At 43.2% G+C, this 26,848-nt stretch overlaps 1 protein-coding gene across 7 annotated transcripts in view; it reads right to left on the reverse strand.

Annotated features, from left to right (window-relative positions):
* Positions 1-26,848, reverse strand: part of LOC115199694 (2-oxoglutarate dehydrogenase, mitochondrial) — a 139,269-nt gene that overhangs the window by 37,754 nt on the left and 74,667 nt on the right. The window lies entirely within an intron of this gene.

A 26,848-nucleotide genomic window follows, 5' to 3' on the forward strand; every position in this document is an offset into this window, starting at 1 on the left:
GCTCGTGTTTCTGTGTGTCATTATGTTATAATTAAGTCTATGATTTGATAGAGCAGTCTGAGCGATGGTAGGCACCAGAAGGCTCGTAAGCGTTCATTCAAAATAGCACTTTCGTGCGTTTTGCCAGCAGCCCTTTGCAATGCATTGCGCTGTTTATGACTTCAAGCCTGTCAACTCCCGAGATTAGGCTGGTGTAACCGATATGAAATGGCTAGCTAGTTGGCCAGGTGCGCGCTAATAGCGTTTCAAACGTCACTCGCTCTGAGACTTGGAGTACTTTTTTCCCTTCCTCTACATGGGTAACGCTGCTTCGAGGGTGGCTGTTGTCGATGTGTTCCTGGTTCGAGCCCAGGTAGGAGCGAGGATAGGGAAGGAAGCTATATTGCTACACTGGCAATACTAAAGTGCCTATAAGAACATCCAATAGTCAAAGGTATATGAAATACAAATCGTATAGAGAGAAATAGTCCTATAATAACTACAACCTAAAACATATTACCTGGGAATATTGAAGACTCGTGTTAAAAGGAACCACCAGCTTTCATATGTTCTCATGTTCTGACCAAGGAACTTAAACGTTAGCTTTTTTACATGGCACATATTGCACTTTTACTTTCTTCTCCAACACTTTGTTTTTACATTATTTAAACCAAATTGAACATGTTTCATTATTTATTTGAGGCTAAATTGATTTTATTGATGTATTATATTAAGTTAAAAAAAGTGTTCATTCAGTATTGTTGTAATTGTCATTATTACAAATAAATAAAATAAAAAATATCGGCCGATTAATCGGTAGCGGCTTTTTTTGGTCCTCCAATAACCGGTATCGGCGTTGAAAAATCATTAATCGGTCGACCTCTACTCTTCACAGATGAATCCGGTTTCAACTGTTCCAGGCAGATGGCATACGGCGAGCAGTTTGCTGAAGTCAACGTTGTGAACAGAGTGCCCCTTGGTGGCAGTGGGGTTACGTAAGCTACGGGGGGAAAAAAACACAATTGCATTTTATCAATGGCAATTTGAATGCACAGAGATACCGTGACAAGATCCTGAGGCCCAATGTCGTGCCATTCCTCCCCCGCCATCACCTCGTGTTTCAGAATGATAATGCATGACTCCATGTCGCAAGGATCTACACATAATTGCTAGAAGCTGATCATTTCCCAGTTCATCCATGGCCTGCATACTCAGACATGTCACAGCGTGCTGTGGCACCGACAGAGGTGGTCGCCTCGCTTCTCGTCCTTAGGAAACTATGCAGTATTTTTATGTACTATTTCTTACATTTTTAGCCCAGAAAATCTTAAGTGTTATTACATACAGGCTGAAAGAACTATTGGATATCAGAGCGACGTCAACTTACCAACATTACGACCAGCAATACGACTTCCCTGAAGCGGATGCTTTGTTCGCACCACCACCCAGGACATTGGATCTAATCCCAGAGGCCAACCCATGACAATGTCGCCGCAGAAGAGGTAGACGGAGCGGCCTCCTGGTCAGACTTCGAAGGCGTGTACAGCACCCACCGCTTCCGAGTATATTACTCGCCCATATCCAGTCTAGACAACAAGGTAGACGAAATTAGGGCAAGGGTTGCTTTCCAGAGAGACAGAATGTAACATTCTCTGTTTCATAGAAACATGGCTCTCTCGGGATATTTTGGAGTCGATACAGCCCCCGGGATTCATGCGTCACGAAGGGCGTGGGTGTTTGCTTCATGATTAACGACTATTGGTGTAATCGTAACATACACGAACTCAAGTCCTTTGTTCACCTGACCTAGAATTCCTTACAATCAAATGCCGACCATATCTCCCAAGAGAATTCTCGTCGTTGATTGTATATCCCCCCTCAAGCCGATACCACAACGGCCCTCAAGGAACTTCACTGGACTTTATGCAAACTGGAAACCATATAGCCTGAGGCTGCATTTATTGTAGCTGGAGATTTTAACAAATCAAATTTGAGAACAAGGCTACCTAAATTCTAACAGCATATTGATTGTAGCACTCGTAGGGGCAAAACACTGGATCACTGCTACTCTAACTTCAGCGGTGCATACAAGGCCCTCCCCCGCCTTCGGTGAGTAAATCCGACCACGACTCCATTTTGCTACTACTGTCCTACAGGCAGAAACTCAGAACAGGATGTGCCCATGACAACAACTGTTCAATGCCGGTATGACCAATCGGAATCCACGCTTCAAGATTGTTTTGATCACGCGGACTGGGAAATTTTCCAGGCAGCCTCAGAACAACATTGCTGATTCGGTGAGTGAGTTTATGAGGAAGTGCATTGCCAATGTTGTACCCACTGACTATTAAAACCTACCCTAACCAGAACCCGTGGATGGATGGCGGCATTAGTGCAAAACTGAAAGCACACATTTAACCATGGAAAGATGACTGGGAATATGGCCGAACAGTGTAGTTATTCCCTCCGCAAGGCAATCAAACAAGTGAAATGTCGGTATAGGGACAAAGTGGAGTTGCAATTCAATGGCTCAGACACGAGATGTATGTGCCAGGCTCTACAGACAATCACGGACTACAAAAAGAAAACCAGCCATGCACAAACACCGAAGTCTTGCTTCCAGAGAAACTAATCGCCTTTTCCGCTTTGAGGATAATACAGCGCCACCAACGCAGCCCGCTACCAAGGACTGTGGGCCCCCCCTCTCCTTCTCCGTGGCCAACGTGAGTAACATATTTAAACGTGTTAACCCTCGCAAGGCTGCCGGCCCAGAAGGCATCTCTAGCCACGTCCTCAGAGCATGCGCAGACCAGCTGGCTGGTGTATTTACGGACATATTCAATCTCTACCTACCCCAGTCTGCTGTCCCCACATGCTTCAAGATGTCAACCATTGTCTCTGTACCCAAGAATGCAAAGATAACTGAACTAAATTACTGTTGCCCCGTAGCACTCACTGTCATCATGACGTGCTTTGAGAGACTAGTCAAGGATCATATTACCTCCACCTTACCTGCCAACCCTAGACCAACTTCCGTTTGCTTACCGCCCCCATTAAGTCCACAGACAATAATATCGCCATCCATCTGCACACTACCCTATGCCATGTGGACAAGAAAAATACCTATGTAAGAATGCTGTTCATTGACTACAGCTCAGCATTCAACACCATACTACCCTCATCATTAAGCTGGAGGCCCTGGGTCTCAACCCCACCCTGTGCAATTGGGTCCTGGACTTTGACGGGCCACCCCCAGGTGGTGAAGGTAGGAAACACCTCCACTTCACTGATCCTCAACACTGTGGCCCCACAAGGGTGCATGCTCCACCCCCGCCTGTACTCCCTGCTCACCCATGACTGCGTGGCCACGCACACCTCCAACTCAATCATCAAGTTTGCAGACGACAACAGTAGTGGGCTTGATTACCAACAACGACGAGACAGCCTACAGGGAGGTGGTGTCAAGAAAACAACCTGTCACCCAACGTTAACAAAACAAAGGAGATGATCGTGGACTTCAGGAATCAGCAGAGCTATCACCCCCCTATCCACATTGACGGGACAGCAGTGGAGAAAGTGGAACGTTTTAAGTTCCTCAGCGTACACATCACAGACAAACTGAAATGGTCCACCCGCACAGACAGTGTGGTGAAGGCACAATAGCGCCTCTTCAACCTCAGGAGGCTGAAGAAATTGGGCTTGTCACCTAAAACCCTCACAAACCTTGACAGATGCACAATTGAGAGCATCCTGTTGGGCTGTATCACCGCCTGGTACGGCAACTGCACCGCCCACAACCGCAGGGCTCTCCAGAGGGTGCGTCTGCACAACGCATCACCGGGGGCAAACTACCTGCCCTCCAGGACAACCCCAGCACCCAATGTCACAGGAAGCCCAAAAAGATCATCAAGGACAACCATCCGAGCCACTGCCTGTTCACCCCACTACCATCTAGAAGGCGAGGTCAGTACAGAGGTCAATACAAAACATCCTTCACTAACACAGAGGCTGCTGCCTACATAGACTCAAAATCATTGGCCGCTTTAATAAATGGATCACTAGTCACGTTAATAATGATGTTTACATATCTTGCATTACTCATGCCATATGTATATACTGTATTTTATACCTTCTTGCCTATGCCGCTTGGTTGTCGTTCATCCATATATACACATTCTTATTCCACCCCTTTACATGTGTGTATTAGGTAGTTGTGGAATTGTTAGATTACTTGTTGATATTACTGCACTGTCGGAACTAGAAGCACAAGCATTTCACTACACTTGCAATAACATCTGCTTACCATGTGTATGAGACCAATAAAATTTGACATGATTTGACTTGGAGGATGCTGCAAAAAGTCTGCCTACCAGTCTCAGACAGTCGGCGTCAATGACTCAAGCGAACCCAGCGGTAAGACTGGAGCTGCGCCAGGATAAAAAGAGGGAGTGGCTTCTCAGCCCAGCAGAGAGGTGGACCTAGCTCCAGAAATGCAGACACACCACAGAGAGAGGTGTGTATGCCCAGTAATAAAAACTAAAATTCATGGACAGATAAACCAGAAAGATAAGCTCAGCTTCAGCAGCCCAGAACATCAGATTGTAAATGGACTGAGAAAAGAACACAGTGAATTAGAAATCAGAAGTAATCAGAGATGTGAGCCCATGGCTTAAGTTGAGAGTGGAGTGAAAAACAGACATGACACTCTACTAGGGCTGTCCCAGACAAAAAAATAATAATTTGGTCGACCAAGACTAGTCTGATCTTTTGACCAATCGATTCGTCAATTTTTAAATGTTTATGTTTCCATATATTGACACATCCCATGTGTTTTAAATCAAATCAACTATATTCACTGAGCTTGTCTGATGCTTTAAGCTCACGGTTTGGTTAAAGAACTAAGACACACAAGAGGGAGTCCGACCAGCAAATGGTTCGATTGTGCCAGGCTGGGCTCAGACTTGCTGCGCTGTGAAAAAAATTAAATGGATGCTGAAAAGATTAGTTTTTCGGATGTTGAAATCAGGTTCATTTTTGGTTCTGAATGAAAGGTGTTCAGCAAAATAACAACAATGTCAAATACAGGTAGCCTAGTCAAATAATTAACATCCAATCACATTAACCGTTACTCTCTCACAGGAACGTAGCTGCAATCAGTACAGATACCAACATGAGCAGCAGCTACGTTCCCGCGAGAGATTAACAGTTAATATTGGAACGTAGCTGCTACGTTCCAACATTAACTGTTACCCTCTCGCGGGAACGTAGCTGCTGCTCATGTTGGTATCTGTACTGATGGCGCAAAAGCCATGACAAGGAGACATAGTGAAGTGGTAACGCTTGTGCAAGCAGTTGCTCCCAACGGCACTTGGTAACACTGCAGCATCCACCAAGAGGCTCTTGCTGCCAAGGGAATGCCTAACAGCTTGAAAGGCGTTTAAAACACGACAGTGAAAATGGCTAACTTTGCTAAAGCAAGGCCCCTGAACTCTCGTGTATTTTCTGCACTATGCAATGATATGGGCAGCGACCATGTAACGCTTTTACAACATACAGAAGTCATGGTTATCAAGGGGCAAAGCATTGACATTTTTTATTTTTTATTGAGAGATGAGCTTAAAGCTTTCTTTACTGACCATAATTTTCACTTGTCTGACCGCTTGCATGATAACGAGTTTCTCACACGACTGGCCTATCTGGGTGATGTTTTTTCTTGCCCGAATGATCTGAATCTAGGATTACAGGGACTCTCCACAACTATATCAATGTGTGGGACAAAATTGATGCTATGATTAAGAAGTTGGAGCTCTTCTCTGTCTGCATTAACAAGGACAACACACAGGTCTTTCCATCATTGGATGATTTGTGTGCAAATGAACAAGCTTACGGACAAATGTGATACAGCGAAGCACCTGACTGAATTTGGTGCGCGATTATACAGGTACTTTCCCGAAACGGATGACACAAACAACTGGATTTGTTATCCCTTTCATGCCCTGCCTCCAGTCCACTTACCGATATCTGAACAAGAGAGCTTCATCGAAATTGCAACCAGCAATTCTGTGAAAACTATATTTAATAAGAAGCCACCGCCAGATCTCTTGATTGGGCTGTGCTCAGAGTATACTGCCTAGGCAAAACGTGCAGTTAAGACACTGATGCCCTTTGCAACCACAGATTCTCGGCCCTCACTAGCCTGAAAACTAAATACAGGCACAGACTGTGTGTGGAAAAGGGTAGTGCGTACGGCCCAGTACATCACTGGGGCCAAGCTTCCTGCCATCCAGGACCACTATACCAGGCGGTGTCAGAGGAAGGCCCTAAAAACTGTCAAAGACTCCAGCCACCCTAGTCAGACTGTTCACTCTGCTACCGCACGGCAAGCGGTACCAGAGCGCCAAGTCTAGGTCCAAGTGGCTTCTAAACAGCTTCTACCCCGAACCCATAAGACTCCTGAAAAGCTAATCAAATGGCTACCCAGACTATTTGCCCCCCAACACTGCTGCTACTCTGTTATAATCTATGCATAGCTACTTTAATAACCCTACCTGCATGTACATAATTACCTCGACACCGGTACCCCCGGACATTGACTCTGAACCAGTACCCCCTGTATATAGCCCCGCTATTGTTATTTACTGCTACTCCTTAATTATTCGTTTTTCTTATCTCTTACTTTTGTTTTGGTATTTTCTTAAAACTACATTGTTGGTTAAGGGCTTGTAAGTAAGCATTTCACTGTAAGGTCTACCTATTCCTGTTGTATTCGGCGCATGTGACATTTAAAATTATCTGATTTGAAATGATTTAAGACAGAGACTATCTCCAATACAACATTGCAGAGTTATGTGCATCCTTTCAAGCACACAATTCTCATTAACCTGTGGTGAGTTATTCACAGTTTTTGATGAACAAATAAGGTTTTATATGTAAGATGGTTAAAAAAAGAGCAAAATGTATTATTATTATTTGTGCCCTGTTCCTATAAGAGCTTCTGTCACTTCCCACGAGCCGAAAACTCACACTCATTCTTATGTTTAATAAATGTATCATATAGTGTGTGTAGGCTTACAATGATGGCAAAAACAACATTTGAGAGTGCACTGACCCTGGTGCTAGAGGGGGTACGCAGCTGGAAGTTGAATGTTTGAAGGGGTACGGGACTATACAAAGTTTGGGAACCACTGCAGTAGCCTATTGTAGTATTGAAATATATTACTAAGTTATAGTATTAAGACTAAACAGGATGTGTTCTAAGAACTACAGCTCGATGGTAGTTATACAAGGCTGCTATACTAAGCCTACTAAATGATGACATTACTTATTATAATAATATCAATAAGGGGATATTATCATAAATATCATTTATGTGTAAACGCTAAATATATTATAAAAAGTGTAAAGCCTTTATTACAGCAAAGTTTAAAACAGACAAATTTGTGAAATTGTTTACTTGACAGGTCGTTGTGTGAGGCTTGGTGCACACTGAATCAGTAGGCTATTAAACAAACACCCAAAACAGGCAACAGAAGCAGGATCTGTCTTATTTCTGTAGATAAATTGACTTATAAAGCGAGGCACATTTAACAGTTAGGCTGTTGATTTATAGACCTAATTAAATTTGGGTTTCCATTCTCCTCACTTTTCTTAAACAATAAGGCAAGGGCTGTTCTCATCTTCTGCTGCTGCTTCCGCCGCATTGTTCTCAACACCAATATGCTGGTTAACTTTGCTATTATGCACATAGCAACATGGTCTAGGAAAAAGCACCAATTCAACAGCGCACTGATGTGTTTCAGATCCGTGGACAGTGACCGCTATCCAACGAGGGACAAAGCGCATTTGTTAGTGTTGAACCATTGTTCTTATGAAACATAACCACATACAATTTCAGTAGCACGTCTTAGACTGATGGACTCGGAAATCCCAACGGTCTCCACAATTGAGCAGTCCACTCACAAGCGCGAATCAGATAGGTCTTTTTTTTGCTACTGCTCGACTAAAGAAATCTTAGTCGACCAAAAGCCTATCGACCAAACAATCGACCAGTTGACTAAATGCGGTCAGCCCTACAATCTACAGACTAAGGCAAATCTTGAGGACACATTATGCAGAGAAGGACGCCACTGAACTGTATCACAAGTTGACTAAGGCTACACAAGAGCTGGGAGAGTCCACCTTGGACATCCTAGTCAGACTCTTCGACCTAAGACAAAGTGTTAGCCTCAGTTCGTGCCCAATCAAGACTGAAATATGGCACAGAGTTAGAGCCAATGCCTGCAGGCCATTGTTACTGGATTAACAAATGATAACGTCAGGGCAGAGAGGAGAGTGCATTTCCAGAATATTAACACCAGTGATGAACTGAGAAAATGCAAATTGCCCAGGGAAATTAGAGTGCGCGCATGCCAAAGGCCAGGATTTCACTCAAGTTCACACCCACATGAGTGAACGCAGTACAGAGTGATAATAACAGAGAGAGGAGAGGAATGTGCACAGGCCGAGCCCCCACAGACCACAGTCCGAAAACTAAAGAAATACAATCCCCTCCTGAGTAAAATTGATGCGAGCAATGAAGCAATCAAAGAACTGACCTGTCAGGTAGCATCATTAGTACAGTCAGTGCAGGGCCAGTGTGACAGTTTAGTTAGGAATCGCGCCAACATAAAACCAAATACAACCAACAGAGAGAAAATAAAATGCAAAAGTTATGAGACTGGTCAACATTGCTACAAATGTGGAAGTGATAGCCAGGATGTAAAATCAGGGGCAACGCACAGCCATCGGGAAACGCCTGGGGGTCACAACCCTGGAGCGGGGAGTGACCTCAGATACATCTAGTTCCATCCAGGGTTGCAGTAGCTGCAGTGCAAAGGAAGAGAGAACCTCAGAGTCATGAAGCTGCCGATTGTTTTCAAAGTGTGCCAACAGGATATTGGAAACAGCAAGGGCTCAGGAATCCATCATAAGTGAGGAATGGAGAAGACAGCATTTGCCACAAAGAAACACAAATTAGACCACTGGTAGAAATCGGAGGGCATCCAATGGCATTGAAATTCCCTTTCTGGGTTGGATGGACATTTGTTTTAGTTTGCTTGACCCCAAAGCTGATGTCATTGCAGGAAAATAATTGAGGATTCTTATATTAGTCACAAATGAAAGACTAGAGAAATCAATGATGGGGTTTAATGCAATTGGAGAAATCGTAAAAACTAAAAGTAACAATAAGCCCTCAGAGCTGATGTAAAAAGTAAAGACGATAATAAATGCACTTAAGAAAGGAAACGGCAAGGCAAATAATCTACTCAATCTGCTTCAGCACATGGAGAAATGCTTGCTTACAGCGGGCAAACGTGACATTGTCATTCCAGGTTGACAAACAAAATGGATTCGTCCCTGTATCCCAAAAGAGGCCTCCTTCAATGATGAAATGGTGTTATTTGAACCACACATAAGAGTGACCTGGGGCCTGGACCTACAAAGTCAGGTAGTGAAGACATTAAACTGCCCATCTCAAAACATTGCAGTAGTGAATACTACCAAACATGACATTACCTTAGACAAACAGTGACAGGGACATTACAGAGAGCGGTAGCGTGTCACCCAATTCCTGTGCCCACATGAGAGATCCCCACCGGAGCCTGGCCCTGACACCGGTCACAGAGTGGTGGGACCCACCTGTAGCTATACAGCACTTGAACCAAGAACAGGCATTAATCAAACAGATGCTCAGAAAGTAATCAATCATTTTTTCCAAAGATTACATCTGTATACCATATTTGGATGTGCTTATTATTTGTGTCAGTCATTTGAACAACATGTGGAAGATGTCCGTCAGGTACTCAGGCAGCAAAATAAAATGGGATATTAAACTCAGGGCGGCTGATGTGTGACCTATTCAAGAATTAGGTCCGTTATTTAGGGGGAAAAAAAATAATTCTGCTGAGGGTTACAGAATGGATATTAAAGAAATTGTAGCAGTGCAAGAATTTGGTAAACAGGCCACATACAAATGTGAGAGAGCCTCTGACAGTGTACAGTGATAATAACCACTTGGCATGGGCTCCCGAGTTGCACAGCGGTCTAAGGCACTGCATCTCAGTGCCTGGTTTGATTCCAGATTTAATCACATCCGGCTGTGATTGGGAGCCCCATAGGGCGGCGCACAAGAAGCCCAGTGACATCAGGGTTTAGCCGGGGAAAGCAATCATTGTAAATTATATTTAAATATTTTTTAAAAAACATATGGACTAACTACAGCGAGACTGAACTTCACACCAGTCAACTTCACACTTGAAGTATCATCCTGGAAAGGTAAACATTGACACAGACTGTCACGTTCTCCTTTGCATGCTGAACATCACATGGAAGAATGCACACAGAAACACTCACCTGAGGCAGTAAAAGCACAACAGCATGACTGTGTAACTCAACTGTAAGTGCTGTTATTGTGAAGTGGAAATGTCTAGGAGCAACAACGGCTCAGCCGCGAAGTGGTAGGCCACACAAGCTCACAGAACGGGACCGCCAAGTGCTGAATCACGTAGAGCGTAAAAATTATCTGTCCTTGGTTGCAACACTCACTACCGAGTTCGAAACTGCCTCTGGAAGCAACGTCAGCACAAGAGCTGTTAGTCCCGGTTTCCATGGCCGAGCAGCCGCACACATGCCTAAGATCACCATGCTCAATGCCAAGTGTCGGCTGAAATGGTGTAAAGCTCACCGCCATTGCACTCTGGAGCAGAGGAAACGCGTTCTCTGGAGTGATGAATCAAGCTTCACCATTTGGCAGTCCGACACACAAATCTGGGATTAGCGGATGCCAGGAGAACGCTACCTGCCCCAATGCATAGTGCCAACTGTAAAGTTAGGTGGAGGAGGAATAATGGTGTGGGGATGTTTTTCATAGTTTGGGCTAGGCCCTTTAGTTCTAGTGAAGGGAAATCTTAATGCTACAGCATACTGTACAATGACATTCTAGACGATTCTGTGCTTCCGACTTTATGAAAACAGTTTGGGGAAGGCCCATTCCTGTTTCAGCATGACAATGCCCCCATGCACAAAGCGAGTGCACGCCCGCACTAATGTTCGTGGCTGAATGGAAGCAACTCCCCATAGCAATGTTCAAACATCTAGTGGAAAGCCTTCCCAGAAGCCTGGAGGCTGTTAAAGCAGCAAAGGGGGGGCCGACTCCATATTAATGCCCATGATTATGGAATGAGATTTTCGTCGAGCAGGTATCCACACAGCCGTGGCCAAAAGTTGAGAATGACACAAATATTAATTTTCACAAAGTCTGCTACCTCTTTTTGTATGACGGCAATTTGCATATACTCCAGAATGTTATGAAGAGTGATCAGATCAATTGCAATTAATTGCAAAGTCCCTCTTTGCCATGCAAATGAACTGAATCCCCAAAAAATATTTCCACTGCATTTCAGCCCTGCCACAAAAGGACCAGCTGACATGTCAGTGATTCTCTCGTTAACACAGGTGTGAGTGTTGACGAGGACACGGCTGGAGATCACTCTGTCATGCTGATTGAGTTCGAATAACAGACTGGAAGCTTCAAAAGGAGGGTGGTGCTTGGAATAATTGTTCTTCCTCTGTCAACCTGCAAGGAAACACGTGCGTCATCATTGCTTTGCATAAAAAGGGCTTCACAGGCAAGGATATTGCTGCCAGTAAGATTGCACCTAAATCAACCATTTATCAGATCATCAAGAACTTCAAGGAGAGTGGTTCAATTGTTGTGAAGGCTTCAGGGCGCCCAAGAAATTCCAGCAAGCGCCAGGACCGTCTCCTAAAGTTGATTCAGCTGCGGGATCGGGGCACCACCAGTACAGAGCTTGCTCAGGAATGGCAGCAGGCAGGTGTGAGTGCATCTGCACGCAGTGAGGCGAAGACTTTTGGAGGATGGCCTGGTGTCAAGAAGGGCAGCAAAGAAGCCACTTCTCTCCAGGAAAAACATCAGGGACAGACTGATATCCTGCAAAAGGTACAGGGATTGGACTGCTGAGGACTGGGGTAAAGTCATTTTCTCTGATGAATCCCCTTTCCGATTGTTTGGGGCATCCGGAAAAAAGCTTGTCCGGAGAAGACAAGGTGAGCGCTACCATCAGTCCTGTGTCATGCCAACAGTAAAGCATCCTGAGACCATTCATGTGTGGGGTTGCTTCTCAGCCAAGGGAGTGGGCTCACTCACAATTTTGCCTAAGAACAGAGCCATGAATAAAGAATGGTACCAACACATCCTCCGAGAGCAACTTCTTCCAACCATCCAGGAACAGTTTGGTGACAAACAATGCCTTTTCCAGCACGATGGAGCACCTTGCCATAAGGCAAAAGTGATAACTAAGTGGCTCGGGGAACAAAACATTAATATTTTGGGTCCATGGCCAGGAAACTCCCCAGACCTTAATCCCATTGAGAACTTGTGGTCAATTCTCAAGAGGTGGGTGGACAAACAAAAACCCACATATTCTGACAAACTCCAAGCATTGATTATGCAATAATGGGCTGCCATCAGTCATGATGTGGCCCAGAAGTTAATTGACAGCAGCCAGGGCGGATTGCAGAGGTCTTGAAAAAGAAGGGTCAACACTGCAAATATTGACTCTTTGCATCAACTTCATGTAATTGTCAATAAAAGCCTTTGACACTTAAGTAATGCTTGTAATTATACTTCAGTATTCCATAGTAACATCTGACAAAATTATCTAAAAACACTGAAGTAGCAAACGTTGTGAAACTTAAATGTGTCATTCTCAAAACTTTTGGCCACGACTGTACACTACATGCCCAAAAGTATCTGCTTTGATTAATGCTCTTGTGAAGTCCAAATGAACTCCTGTCAGCTGTGGAGGGGGTATTTGCTAGACAGGAAGCCAAGGTCTGTGTTCTTGTTAGAACAACAAAAGAAGTTGAAAAATAATGTTATTTTTAGCAAGTTAAGTCTTCTCAGGTTGAGTTCAATAGCAGCCCTAAAGTGCATGTCAAGCTTTGAAGCTAAGCACTCTCTCTCCTGAAGCGACCCGCACACACCATAAATGTGACATGATGGCTCACACACACACACACACACACACACACACACTTTAAAACGTTTATTTTTTTATCACAAAAAAAATCTTAGAAGATAATGTCTGTGACTTCCTGCTTTTGTAATTAATTTCCAACACGTCACTTGTTTTGAAAGCTCCACCACGTCACTTTGGGTAACTTGTTAGCTACTAGCTAACATTACCTCAGCTAAGTTAGCCTAAATGGCATCATGGAGCTGGAGTGATAAGTTGGGAAGCTTGCCAGGCTAAGATTGGCTAATTAGCAGTGGGAAGTTATCTAGATAATAACATTTTTGTTTATCAAGAACAGATATCTAGCTTGAGCAAACCTACTAGTTAGTTTATACAGTTGAAGTTGGAAGTTCACATACACTTCAGCCAAATACATTTAAACATTTCAATAAAGTTTTTCACAATTCCTGACATTTAATCCTAGTAAAAATCCCGTTTTAGGTCAGATAGGATCAACACTTTATTTTAAGAATGTGAAATATCAGAATAATAGTAGAGAGAATGATTTATTTCAGCTTTTATTTATTTCATCACATTCCTAGTGGTTGAGAAGTTTACATTCACTCAAATAGTATTTGGTAGCATTGCCTTTAAAATTGTTTAACTTGGGTCTAACGTTTTAGGGTAGCCTTCCACAAGCTTCCCACAATAAATTGGGTGAATTGGGATTGAGGTCAGGGCTTTGTGATGGCCACTCCAATACCTTGAATATGTTGTCCTTAAGCCATTTTGCCACAACTTTGGAAGTATGCTTGAGGTCATTGTCCATTTGGAAGACCCATTTGCGACCAAGCTTTCACTTCCTGACTGATGTCTTGAGATATTGCTTCAATATATCCACATAATTTTCCTCCTCATGAATCCATATATTTTGTAAAGTGCTCAAGTCCCAACTGCAGCAAAGCACCCCCACAACATGATGTTGCCACCCCGTGTTTCACGTTTGGGATGGTGTTCTTCGGCTTGCAAGCATCTCCCTTTTTCCTCCAAACATAACGATGGTCATTATGGTCAAACAGCTCTATTTTTATTCATCAGACCAGAGGACATTTCTCCAAAAAGTACGATCTGTGTCCTCATGGGCAGTTGCAAACCGTAGTCTGGCTTTTTTTAATGGCGGTTTTGGAGCAGTGGCTTCTTCCTTGCTGAGCGGCCTTTCAGGTTATGTTGATATAGGACTCGTTTTACTGTGGATATAGATACTTTTGTACCGGTTTCCTCCAGCATCTTCACAAGGTCCTTTGCTCGTTCTGGGATTGATTTGCGCTTTTCGCAGCAAAGTACGTTCATCTCTAGGAGACAGAACGCGTCTCCTTTCTAAGTGGTATGACGGCTGCGTAGTCCCATGGTGTTTATACTTGCGTACTATTGTTTGTACAGATGAACGTGGTATCTTCAGGAATTTGGAAATTGCTCCCAAGGATGAACCAGAATTGTGGAAGTCTACACATTTTTTTTCTAAGGTCTTGGCAGATTTCTTTGGATTTTCCCGTGATGTCAAGCAAAGAGGCACTGAGTTTGAAGGTAGGCCTTGAAATACATCCACAGGTACATCTACAATTGACTCAAATTATGTCAATTAGACTATCAGAAGCTTCTAAAGCCATGACATCATTTTCTGCAGTTTAACCTGTCTTTTTAAGCTGTTTAAAGGCAGTCAATTTTGTATATGTGAACTTCTGACCCACTGGAATTGTGATACAGTGAATTATAAGTGAAACAATCTGTCTGTAAACAATTGTTGGAAAATGTTATTGTGTCATGCACAAAGTAGATGTCCTAACCGACTAGCCAAAACTATAGTTTGTTCACAAGATATTTGTGGAGTGGTTGAAAAACGAGTTTTAATGACTCCAACCTAACTTCCGACTTCAACTGTAGCTAGCTAGCTAAAGCATTAGAACGCTTACCTGGTCCACAAGTCCTCCTATTTTTGTGTTGGTGTGAAGTCAGGTGCTCCATTGCAGTTTGATGCTGTTACGTAGTCGATTGAATTCTGACAATCTTTGCAGAAAAGTACTCCTCCATCCTCGTACAGTTTAGCTATAAACTCCAAGGCCATGTGCCTGGCTGTTCTTCTGATCGCCAAGTGTTTACTCCTCAGCTCCTCTGATGTAAATCTGGGCATTTTTTTAGCTAGAAAACGTTACTCCTAAGATAGCTGCCATTCACTCACTGAGCTGTCTGCACCACTCACACAGTAGAGGGGCTGCAGTTGGGAGAGTGGGACAACTCTGGCCAAACTTTTGGGTGATTGAAATAAATTCAAGTCAATTTTAGTGAACTTTTCTATCAGCTGGTAGTGTATTTTTTTGCTTTAGAATCCTACGCGTTCTATGTGAAATTCGGATGATTTAACAGAATTCTGCGTGTGTGGATTCCGTGTGGGCCTGCCCATGACCTTGCCCCACAGTTCAGACAGGCAGAGGAGGCCTTCTCTACGGCTGGCCATGCTTTCCTCCTGGCTAACCCAACCAACAGCGCCGCACCACCTGCAGCTACTTGCCCGAGCCTCCCAGCTTCTCCTTCACCCAAATCCAGATATTCTGAAAGAGCTGCAAAAACCTGGACCCGTACAAATCAGCTGGGCTAGACAATCTGGACCCTATCTTACTAAAAAGTATCCACGCCATTGTTGCAACCCCTATTACCAGTCTGTTCAACCTCTCTTCCGTATCGTCCAAGATCCCAAAAGATTGGAAAGCTGCCGCGGTCATTCCCCTCTTCAAAGGGGGTGACACTCTAGACCCAAACTATTATAGACCTATATCCATCCTGCCCTGCCTTTCTAAAGTCTTTGAAAGCCAAGTTAATAAACAGATCACTGACCATTTCGAATCCCACTGTACCTTCTCCGCTGTGCAATCCGGTTTCCGAGCTGGTCATGGGTGCACCTCGGCCACGCTCAAGGTACTAAACGATATCATAACCGCCATCGATAAAAGACAGTACTGTGCAGCCGTCTTCATCGACCTGGCCAAGGCTTTCGACTCCGTCAATCACCACATCCTTAAAAATCGGCAGACTCAATAGCCTTGGTTTCTCAAATGACTGCCTCGCCTGGTTCACCAACTACTTCGCAGACAGTTCAGTGAGTCAAACCAGAGGGCCTGTTGTCTGGACCTCTGACAGTCTATGGGGGTGCCACAGGGTTCAATTCTAGGGCCGACTCTTCTCTGTATATATCAACAATGTCGCTCTTGCTGCGGGTGATTCCCTGATCCACCTCTACGCACAAATCTGGCCCTTCTTTGGACACCAAACGAGCTTCAATGCCATACAACACTCCTTCCGTGGCATCCAACTGCTCTTAAAATGCTAGTAAAACCAAATTCACGCTTTTCAACCGTTCACTGCCCGCACCCGCCTGCCCGACTAGCATCAGTACTCTGGATGGTTCTGACCTAGAATACGTGGACAACTACAAATACCTAGGTGTCTGGCTAGACTAAACTCTCCTTCCAGACTCATATCAAACATCTCCAATCCAAAATCAAAGCTAGAATTGGCTTTCTATTTCGCAACAAAGTCTCCTTCACGCACGCCACCAAACTTACCCTAGTAAAACTGACTATCCTAACGATACTCGACTTCGGCGATGTCATCTACAAAATAGCTTCCAATACTCTACTCCGCAAATTGGATGTAGTCTATCACAGTGCCATCCATTTAGTTACCAAAGCCCCTTATACCAACCACCATTGCGACCTGTATGCTCTAGTCGGCTGGCCCTCGCTACATATTCGTCGCCAGACCCTCTGGCTCCTGGTCATCTATAAGTCAATGCTAGGTAAAGCTCCGCCTTAGCTCACTGGTCACAATAACAACGCCCACCCGTAGCACGCACGCCAGCAGGTATCTCTCACTGGTCATCCCGAAAGCCAACACCTTTGGCCACCTTTACTTCCAGTTCTCTGCTGCCACTGACTGGAACGAATTGCAAAAAAAAAATAAAAAAATAAATAAAAATAAAAAATCGCTGAAGCTGGAGACTTAGATTTCCCTCACTAACTTTAAACATCAGCTATCTGCGCAGCTAACCGATTGCTGCAGCTGTACATAGTCCATCTGTAAATAGCCCACCCAATCTACCTCCCTCATCCCCATATTGTATTTATTTACTTTGCAGCTTTTTTGCACACCAGTATCACTACTTACACACCATCTGCTCATCTATCATTCCGGTGTTAATCTGCTAAATTGTAATTACTTTGCTACTATGGCCTATTTATTGCCTTAACGCATACCATTTGCACTAGAGGTCGACCGATTATGATTTTTCAACGCCGATACCGATACTTGGAGGACCAAAAAAAGCTGATACCGATTAATCGGACGATTTTTAAAAATAATAATGACAATTACAACAATACTGAATGAACACTTATTTTAACTTAATATAATACATCAATAAAATCAACAGTTGAAACCGGATTCATCTGTGAAGAGTAGAGGTCGACCGATTATGATTTTTCAACGCCGATACCGATTATTGGAGGACCCAAAAAAAACACTACCGATTAATCGCCCGATATTTTTTATTTTATTTATTTGTAATAATGACAATTACAACAATACTGAATGAACACTTATTTTAACTTAATATAATACATCAATAAAATCAATTTAGCCTCAAATAAATAATGAAACATGTTCAATTTGGTTTAAATAATGCAAAAACAAAGTGTTGGAGAAGAAAGTAAAAGTGCAATATGTGCCATGTAAGAAAGCTAACGTTTAAGTTCCTTGGTCAGAACATGAGAACATATGAAAGCTGGTGGTTCCTTTTAACACGAGTCTTCAATATTCCCAGGTTGTAGTTATTATAGGACTATTTCTCTCTATACGATTTGTATTTCATATACCTTTGACTATTGGATGTTCTTATAGGCACTTTAGTATTGCCAGTGTTATGAAGAGTGATCAGATCAATTGCAATTAATTGCAAAGTCCCTCTTTGCCATGCAAATGAACTGAATCCCCAAAAAATATTTCCACTGCATTTCAGCCCTGCCACAAAAGGACCAGCTGACATGTCAGTGATTCTCTCGTTAACACAGGTGTGAGTGTTGACGAGGACACGGCTGGAGATCACTCTGTCATGCTGATTGAGTTCGAATAACAGACTGGAAGCTTCAAAAGGAGGGTGGTGCTTGGAATAATTGTTCTTCCTCTGTCAACCTGCAAGGAAACACGTGCGTCATCATTGCTTTGCATAAAAGGGCTTCACAGGCAAGGATATTGCTGCCAGTAAGATTGCACCTAAATCAACCATTTATCAGATCATCAAGAACTTCAAGGAGAGTGGTTCAATTGTTGTGAAGGCTTCAGGGCGCCCAAGAAATTCCAGCAAGCGCCAGGACCGTCTCCTAAAGTTGATTCAGCTGCGGGATCGGGGCACCACCAGTACAGAGCTTGCTCAGGAATGGCAGCAGGCAGGTGTGAGTGCATCTGCACGCAGTGAGGCGAAGACTTTTGGAGGATGGCCTGGTGTCAAGAAGGGCAGCAAAGAAGCCACTTCTCTCCAGGAAAAACATCAGGGACAGACTGATATCCTGCAAAAGGTACAGGGATTGGACTGCTGAGGACTGGGGTAAAGTCATTTTCTCTGATGAATCCCCTTTCCGATTGTTTGGGGCATCCGGAAAAAAGCTTGTCCGGAGAAGACAAGGTGAGCGCTACCATCAGTCCTGTGTCATGCCAACAGTAAAGCATCCTGAGACCATTCATGTGTGGGGTTGCTTCTCAGCCAAGGGAGTGGGCTCACTCACAATTTTGCCTAAGAACAGAGCCATGAATAAAGAATGGTACCAACACATCCTCCGAGAGCAACTTCTTCCAACCATCCAGGAACAGTTTGGTGACAAACAATGCCTTTTCCAGCACGATGGAGCACCTTGCCATAAGGCAAAAGTGATAACTAAGTGGCTCGGGGAACAAAACATTAATATTTTGGGTCCATGGCCAGGAAACTCCCCAGACCTTAATCCCATTGAGAACTTGTGGTCAATTCTCAAGAGGTGGGTGGACAAACAAAAACCCACATATTCTGACAAACTCCAAGCATTGATTATGCAATAATGGGCTGCCATCAGTCATGATGTGGCCCAGAAGTTAATTGACAGCAGCCAGGGCGGATTGCAGAGGTCTTGAAAAAGAAGGGTCAACACTGCAAATATTGACTCTTTGCATCAACTTCATGTAATTGTCAATAAAAGCCTTTGACACTTAAGTAATGCTTGTAATTATACTTCAGTATTCCATAGTAACATCTGACAAAATTATCTAAAAACACTGAAGTAGCAAACGTTGTGAAACTTAAATGTGTCATTCTCAAAACTTTTGGCCACGACTGTACACTACATGCCCAAAAGTATCTGCTTTGATTAATGCTCTTGTGAAGTCCAAATGAACTCCTGTCAGCTGTGGAGGGGGTATTTGCTAGACAGGAAGCCAAGGTCTGTGTTCTTGTTAGAACAACAAAAGAAGTTGAAAAATAATGTTATTTTTAGCAAGTTAAGTCTTCTCAGGTTGAGTTCAATAGCAGCCCTAAAGTGCATGTCAAGCTTTGAAGCTAAGCACTCTCTCTCCTGAAGCGACCCGCACACACCATAAATGTGACATGATGGCTCACACACACACACACACACACACACACTTTAAAACGTTTATTTTTTTATCACAAAAAAAATCTTAGAAGATAATGTCTGTGACTTCCTGCTTTTGTAATTAATTTCCAACACGTCACTTGTTTTGAAAGCTCCACCACGTCACTTTGGGTAACTTGTTAGCTACTAGCTAACATTACCTCAGCTAAGTTAGCCTAAATGGCATCATGGAGCTGGAGTGATAAGTTGGGAAGCTTGCCAGGCTAAGATTGGCTAATTAGCAGTGGGAAGTTATCTAGATAATAACATTTTTGTTTATCAAGAACAGATATCTAGCTTGAGCAAACCTACTAGTTAGTTTATACAGTTGAAGTTGGAAGTTCACATACACTTCAGCCAAATACATTTAAACATTTCAATAAAGTTTTTCACAATTCCTGACATTTAATCCTAGTAAAAATCCCGTTTTAGGTCAGATAGGATCAACACTTTATTTTAAGAATGTGAAATATCAGAATAATAGTAGAGAGAATGATTTATTTCAGCTTTTATTTATTTCATCACATTCCTAGTGGTTGAGAAGTTTACATTCACTCAAATAGTATTTGGTAGCATTGCCTTTAAAATTGTTTAACTTGGGTCTAACGTTTTAGGGTAGCCTTCCACAAGCTTCCCACAATAAATTGGGTGAATTGGGATTGAGGTCAGGGCTTTGTGATGGCCACTCCAATACCTTGAATATGTTGTCCTTAAGCCATTTTGCCACAACTTTGGAAGTATGCTTGAGGTCATTGTCCATTTGGAAGACCCATTTGCGACCAAGCTTTCACTTCCTGACTGATGTCTTGAGATATTGCTTCAATATATCCACATAATTTTCCTCCTCATGAATCCATATATTTTGTAAAGTGCTCAAGTCCCAACTGCAGCAAAGCACCCCCACAACATGATGTTGCCACCCCGTGTTTCACGTTTGGGATGGTGTTCTTCGGCTTGCAAGCATCTCCCTTTTTCCTCCAAACATAACGATGGTCATTATGGTCAAACAGCTCTATTTTTATTCATCAGACCAGAGGACATTTCTCCAAAAAGTACGATCTGTGTCCTCATGGGCAGTTGCAAACCGTAGTCTGGCTTTTTTTAATGGCGGTTTTGGAGCAGTGGCTTCTTCCTTGCTGAGCGGCCTTTCAGGTTATGTTGATATAGGACTCGTTTTACTGTGGATATAGATACTTTTGTACCGGTTTCCTCCAGCATCTTCACAAGGTCCTTTGCTCGTTCTGGGATTGATTTGCGCTTTTCGCAGCAAAGTACGTTCATCTCTAGGAGACAGAACGCGTCTCCTTTCTAAGTGGTATGACGGCTGCGTAGTCCCATGGTGTTTATACTTGCGTACTATTGTTTGTACAGATGAACGTGGTATCTTCAGGAATTTGGAAATTGCTCCCAAGGATGAACCAGAATTGTGGAAGTCTACACATTTTTTTTCTAAGGTCTTGGCAGATTTCTTTGGATTTTCCCGTGATGTCAAGCAAAGAGGCACTGAGTTTGAAGGTAGGCCTTGAAATACATCCACAGGTACATCTACAATTGACTCAAATTATGTCAATTAGACTATCAGAAGCTTCTAAAGCCATGACATCATTTTCTGCAGTTTAACCTGTCTTTTTAAGCTGTTTAAAGGCAGTCAATTTTGTATATGTGAACTTCTGACCCACTGGAATTGTGATACAGTGAATTATAAGTGAAACAATCTGTCTGTAAACAATTGTTGGAAAATGTTATTGTGTCATGCACAAAGTAGATGTCCTAACCGACTAGCCAAAACTATAGTTTGTTCACAAGATATTTGTGGAGTGGTTGAAAAACGAGTTTTAATGACTCCAACCTAACTTCCGACTTCAACTGTAGCTAGCTAGCTAAAGCATTAGAACGCTTACCTGGTCCACAAGTCCTCCTATTTTTGTGTTGGTGTGAAGTCAGGTGCTCCATTGCAGTTTGATGCTGTTACGTAGTCGATTGAATTCTGACAATCTTTGCAGAAAAGTACTCCTCCATCCTCGTACAGTTTAGCTATAAACTCCAAGGCCATGTGCCTGGCTGTTCTTCTGATCGCCAAGTGTTTACTCCTCAGCTCCTCTGATGTAAATCTGGGCATTTTTTTAGCTAGAAAACGTTACTCCTAAGATAGCTGCCATTCACTCACTGAGCTGTCTGCACCACTCACACAGTAGAGGGGCTGCAGTTGGGAGAGTGGGACAACTCTGGCCAAACTTTTGGGTGATTGAAATAAATTCAAGTCAATTTTAGTGAACTTTTCTATCAGCTGGTAGTGTATTTTTTTGCTTTAGAATCCTACGCGTTCTATGTGAAATTCGGATGATTTAACAGAATTCTGCGTGTGTGGATTCCGTGTGGGCCTGCCCATGACCTTGCCCCACAGTTCAGACAGGCAGAGGAGGCCTTCTCTACGGCTGGCCATGCTTTCCTCCTGGCTAACCCAACCAACAGCGCCGCACCACCTGCAGCTACTTGCCCGAGCCTCCCAGCTTCTCCTTCACCCAAATCCAGATATTCTGAAAGAGCTGCAAAAACCTGGACCCGTACAAATCAGCTGGGCTAGACAATCTGGACCCTATCTTACTAAAAAGTATCCACGCCATTGTTGCAACCCCTATTACCAGTCTGTTCAACCTCTCTTCCGTATCGTCCAAGATCCCAAAAGATTGGAAAGCTGCCGCGGTCATTCCCCTCTTCAAAGGGGGTGACACTCTAGACCCAAACTATTATAGACCTATATCCATCCTGCCCTGCCTTTCTAAAGTCTTTGAAAGCCAAGTTAATAAACAGATCACTGACCATTTCGAATCCCACTGTACCTTCTCCGCTGTGCAATCCGGTTTCCGAGCTGGTCATGGGTGCACCTCGGCCACGCTCAAGGTACTAAACGATATCATAACCGCCATCGATAAAAGACAGTACTGTGCAGCCGTCTTCATCGACCTGGCCAAGGCTTTCGACTCCGTCAATCACCACATCCTTAAAAATCGGCAGACTCAATAGCCTTGGTTTCTCAAATGACTGCCTCGCCTGGTTCACCAACTACTTCGCAGACAGTTCAGTGAGTCAAACCAGAGGGCCTGTTGTCTGGACCTCTGACAGTCTATGGGGGTGCCACAGGGTTCAATTCTAGGGCCGACTCTTCTCTGTATATATCAACAATGTCGCTCTTGCTGCGGGTGATTCCCTGATCCACCTCTACGCACAAATCTGGCCCTTCTTTGGACACCAAACGAGCTTCAATGCCATACAACACTCCTTCCGTGGCATCCAACTGCTCTTAAAATGCTAGTAAAACCAAATTCACGCTTTTCAACCGTTCACTGCCCGCACCCGCCTGCCCGACTAGCATCAGTACTCTGGATGGTTCTGACCTAGAATACGTGGACAACTACAAATACCTAGGTGTCTGGCTAGACTAAACTCTCCTTCCAGACTCATATCAAACATCTCCAATCCAAAATCAAAGCTAGAATTGGCTTTCTATTTCGCAACAAAGTCTCCTTCACGCACGCCACCAAACTTACCCTAGTAAAACTGACTATCCTAACGATACTCGACTTCGGCGATGTCATCTACAAAATAGCTTCCAATACTCTACTCCGCAAATTGGATGTAGTCTATCACAGTGCCATCCATTTAGTTACCAAAGCCCCTTATACCAACCACCATTGCGACCTGTATGCTCTAGTCGGCTGGCCCTCGCTACATATTCGTCGCCAGACCCTCTGGCTCCTGGTCATCTATAAGTCAATGCTAGGTAAAGCTCCGCCTTAGCTCACTGGTCACAATAACAACGCCCACCCGTAGCACGCACGCCAGCAGGTATCTCTCACTGGTCATCCCGAAAGCCAACACCTTTGGCCACCTTTACTTCCAGTTCTCTGCTGCCACTGACTGGAACGAATTGCAAAAAAAAAAAAAAAAAAAAAATAAAAATAAAAAATCGCTGAAGCTGGAGACTTAGATTTCCCTCACTAACTTTAAACATCAGCTATCTGCGCAGCTAACCGATTGCTGCAGCTGTACATAGTCCATCTGTAAATAGCCCACCCAATCTACCTCCCTCATCCCCATATTGTATTTATTTACTTTGCAGCTTTTTTGCACACCAGTATCACTACTTACACACCATCTGCTCATCTATCATTCCGGTGTTAATCTGCTAAATTGTAATTACTTTGCTACTATGGCCTATTTATTGCCTTAACGCATACCATTTGCACTAGAGGTCGACCGATTATGATTTTTCAACGCCGATACCGATACTTGGAGGACCAAAAAAAGCTGATACCGATTAATCGGACGATTTTTAAAAATAATAATGACAATTACAACAATACTGAATGAACACTTATTTTAACTTAATATAATACATCAATAAAATCAATTTAGCCTCAAATAAATAATGAAACATGTTCAATTTGGTTTAAATAATGCAAAAACAAAGTGTTGGAGAAGAAAGTAAAAGTGCAATATGTGCCATGTAAGAAAGCTAACGTTTAAGTTCCTTGGTCAGAACATGAGAACATATGAAAGCTGGTGGTTCCTTTTAACACGAGTCTTCAATATTCCCAGGTTGTAGTTATTATAGGACTATTTCTCTCTATACGATTTGTATTTCATATACCTTTGACTATTGGATGTTCTTATAGGCACTTTAGTATTGCCAGTGTAACAGTATAGCTTCCGTCCCTCTCCTCGCTCCTACCTGGGCTCGAACCAGGAACACATCGACAACAGCCACCCTCGAAGCAGCGTTACCCATGCAGAGCAAGGGGAACAACTACTCCAAGTCTCAGAGCGAGTGACATTTGAAACGCTATTAGCGCGCACCCCGCTAACTAGCTAGCCATTTCACATCGGTTACACCAGCCTAATCTCGGGAGTTAATAGGTTTGAAGTCATAAACAGCATTGCGAAGCATTGCGAAGAGCTGCTGGCAAAACGCACGAAAGTGCTGTTTGAATGAATGCTTAGACTGCTCTATCAAATATCAAATCATAGACTTAATTATAATAAACACAGAAATACGAACCTTAGGTCATTAATATGGTCAAATCCGGAAACTATCATCACGAAAACAAAACATTTATTCTTTCAGTGAAATACAGAACCGTTCCGTATTTTATCTAACGGGTGGCATCCCTAAGTCTAAATATTCCTGTTACATTACACAGCCTTCAATGTTATGTCATAATTACGTAAAATTCTGGCAAATTAGTTCGCAACGAGCCAGGCGGCCCAAACTGTTGCATATACCCTGACTCTGCGTGCAATAAACGCAAGAGAAGTGACACAATTTCACCTGGTTAATATTGCCTGCTAACCTGGATTTCTTTTAGCTAAATATGCAGGTTTAAAAATATATACTTTTGTTTATTGATTTTAAGAAAGGCATTGATGTTTATGGTTAGGTACATTCGTGCAACGATTGTGTTTTTTTCGCAAATGCGCTTTTGTTAAATCATCCCCCGTTTGGCGAAGTCGGCTGTCTTTGTTAGGAAGAAATAGTCTTCACACAGTTAGCAACGAGCCAGGCGGCCCAAACTGCTGCATATACCCTGACTCTGTTGCAAGAGGTGACACATTTTCCCCAGTTAAAAGACATTCATGTTAGCAGGCAATATTAACTAAATATGCAGGTTTAAAAATATATACTTGTGTATTGATTTTAAGAAAGACATTGATGTTTATGGTTAGATATACGCAGCAACGACAGTCCTTTTTCGCGAATGTGCACCGCATCGATTATATGCAACGCAGGACAGGCTAGATAAACTAGTAATATCAACCATGTGTAGTTAACTAGTGATTATCATTGATTGTTTTTTATAAGATAAGTTTAATGCTAGCTAGCAACTTACCTTGGCTTCTTACTGCATTCGCTTAACAGGCAGGCTCCTCGTGGAGTGCAATGTAAAGCAGGTGGTTAGCGCGTTGGACTAGTTAACCGTAAGGCTGCAAGATTGAATCCCCGAGCTGACAAGGTAACAATCTGTCGTTCTGCCCCTGAACAAGGCAGTTAACCCCCGTTCCTAGGCCGTCATTGAAAATAAGAATGTGTTCTTAACTGACTTGCCTAGTTAAATAAAAGGTGTAAAAATTATTATAATAAAAATACCGATTACTGATTGTTATGAAAACTTGAAATCGGCCCTTCCGATTAATCGGTTGACCTTTAATTTGCACACACTGTATATAGACTTTTTTATTGTGCTATTGACTATACGCTTGTTTATTTATGTGTAACTCTGTTGTTTCTGCTTTGCGTTATCTTGGCGAGGTCGCAGTTGTAAATGAGAACTTGTCCTCAACTACATTACCTGGTTAAATAAAGGTGAAATAAAAACAATAAAAAATGTAATTCTACCTTACAACACTTCAGGGCTGCCAAGCTCTTATCAGGACACATACTAGAGATGCTCAGATATTAAAGATTGAAATCTTTCGCCTGAATTTCACGAATCACGTCTGGAGGAAATCTGGCACCCTCCCTAAGGTGATGGCATTCGGAATTATTCAGACCCCTTGTCTTTTTCCACAATATGATACGTTACAGCCTTATTCTAAAATGGAAAACATTGTTTTTCCCCCTCATCAATCTACACACAATAACACAAAAAACTGAAATATCATATTTACATGAGTATTCAGACCCTTCACTCAGTAATTTGTTGAAGCACCATTGGCAGCGATTACAGCCTTGAGTCTTCTTGGGTATGACGCTACAACATGGCACACCCGAGTTTCTCCCATTCTTCTCTGCAAATCCTCTCAGGCTCTGTCAGGTTGAATGGGGAGCGTCGCTGCACAGCTATTTTCAGGTCTCTCCATAGATGTTCGATCGGGTTCAACTCCAGGCTCTGGCTGGGCCACTCAAGGACATTCAGAGACTTGTCCCAAAGCTACTCTTGCGTTATCTTCGCTGTGTGCTTAGGGTCGTTGTCCTGTTGGAAGGTGAACCTTCGCCCCAGTCTGAGGTCCTGAGCACTCTGGAGCAGGTTTTCATCAAGGATCCCTCTATTTTACTCCGTTCATCTTTCCCTCAATCCTGACTAGTCTCCCAGTCCCTGCCACTGAAAAACATCCCCACAGCATGATGCTGCCACCACGCTTCACCGT

This window comes from Salmo trutta, chromosome 9 (genome assembly GCF_901001165.1).
Source record: "Salmo trutta chromosome 9, fSalTru1.1, whole genome shotgun sequence".
NCBI classification, from domain to species: domain Eukaryota; kingdom Metazoa; phylum Chordata; class Actinopteri; order Salmoniformes; family Salmonidae; genus Salmo; species Salmo trutta.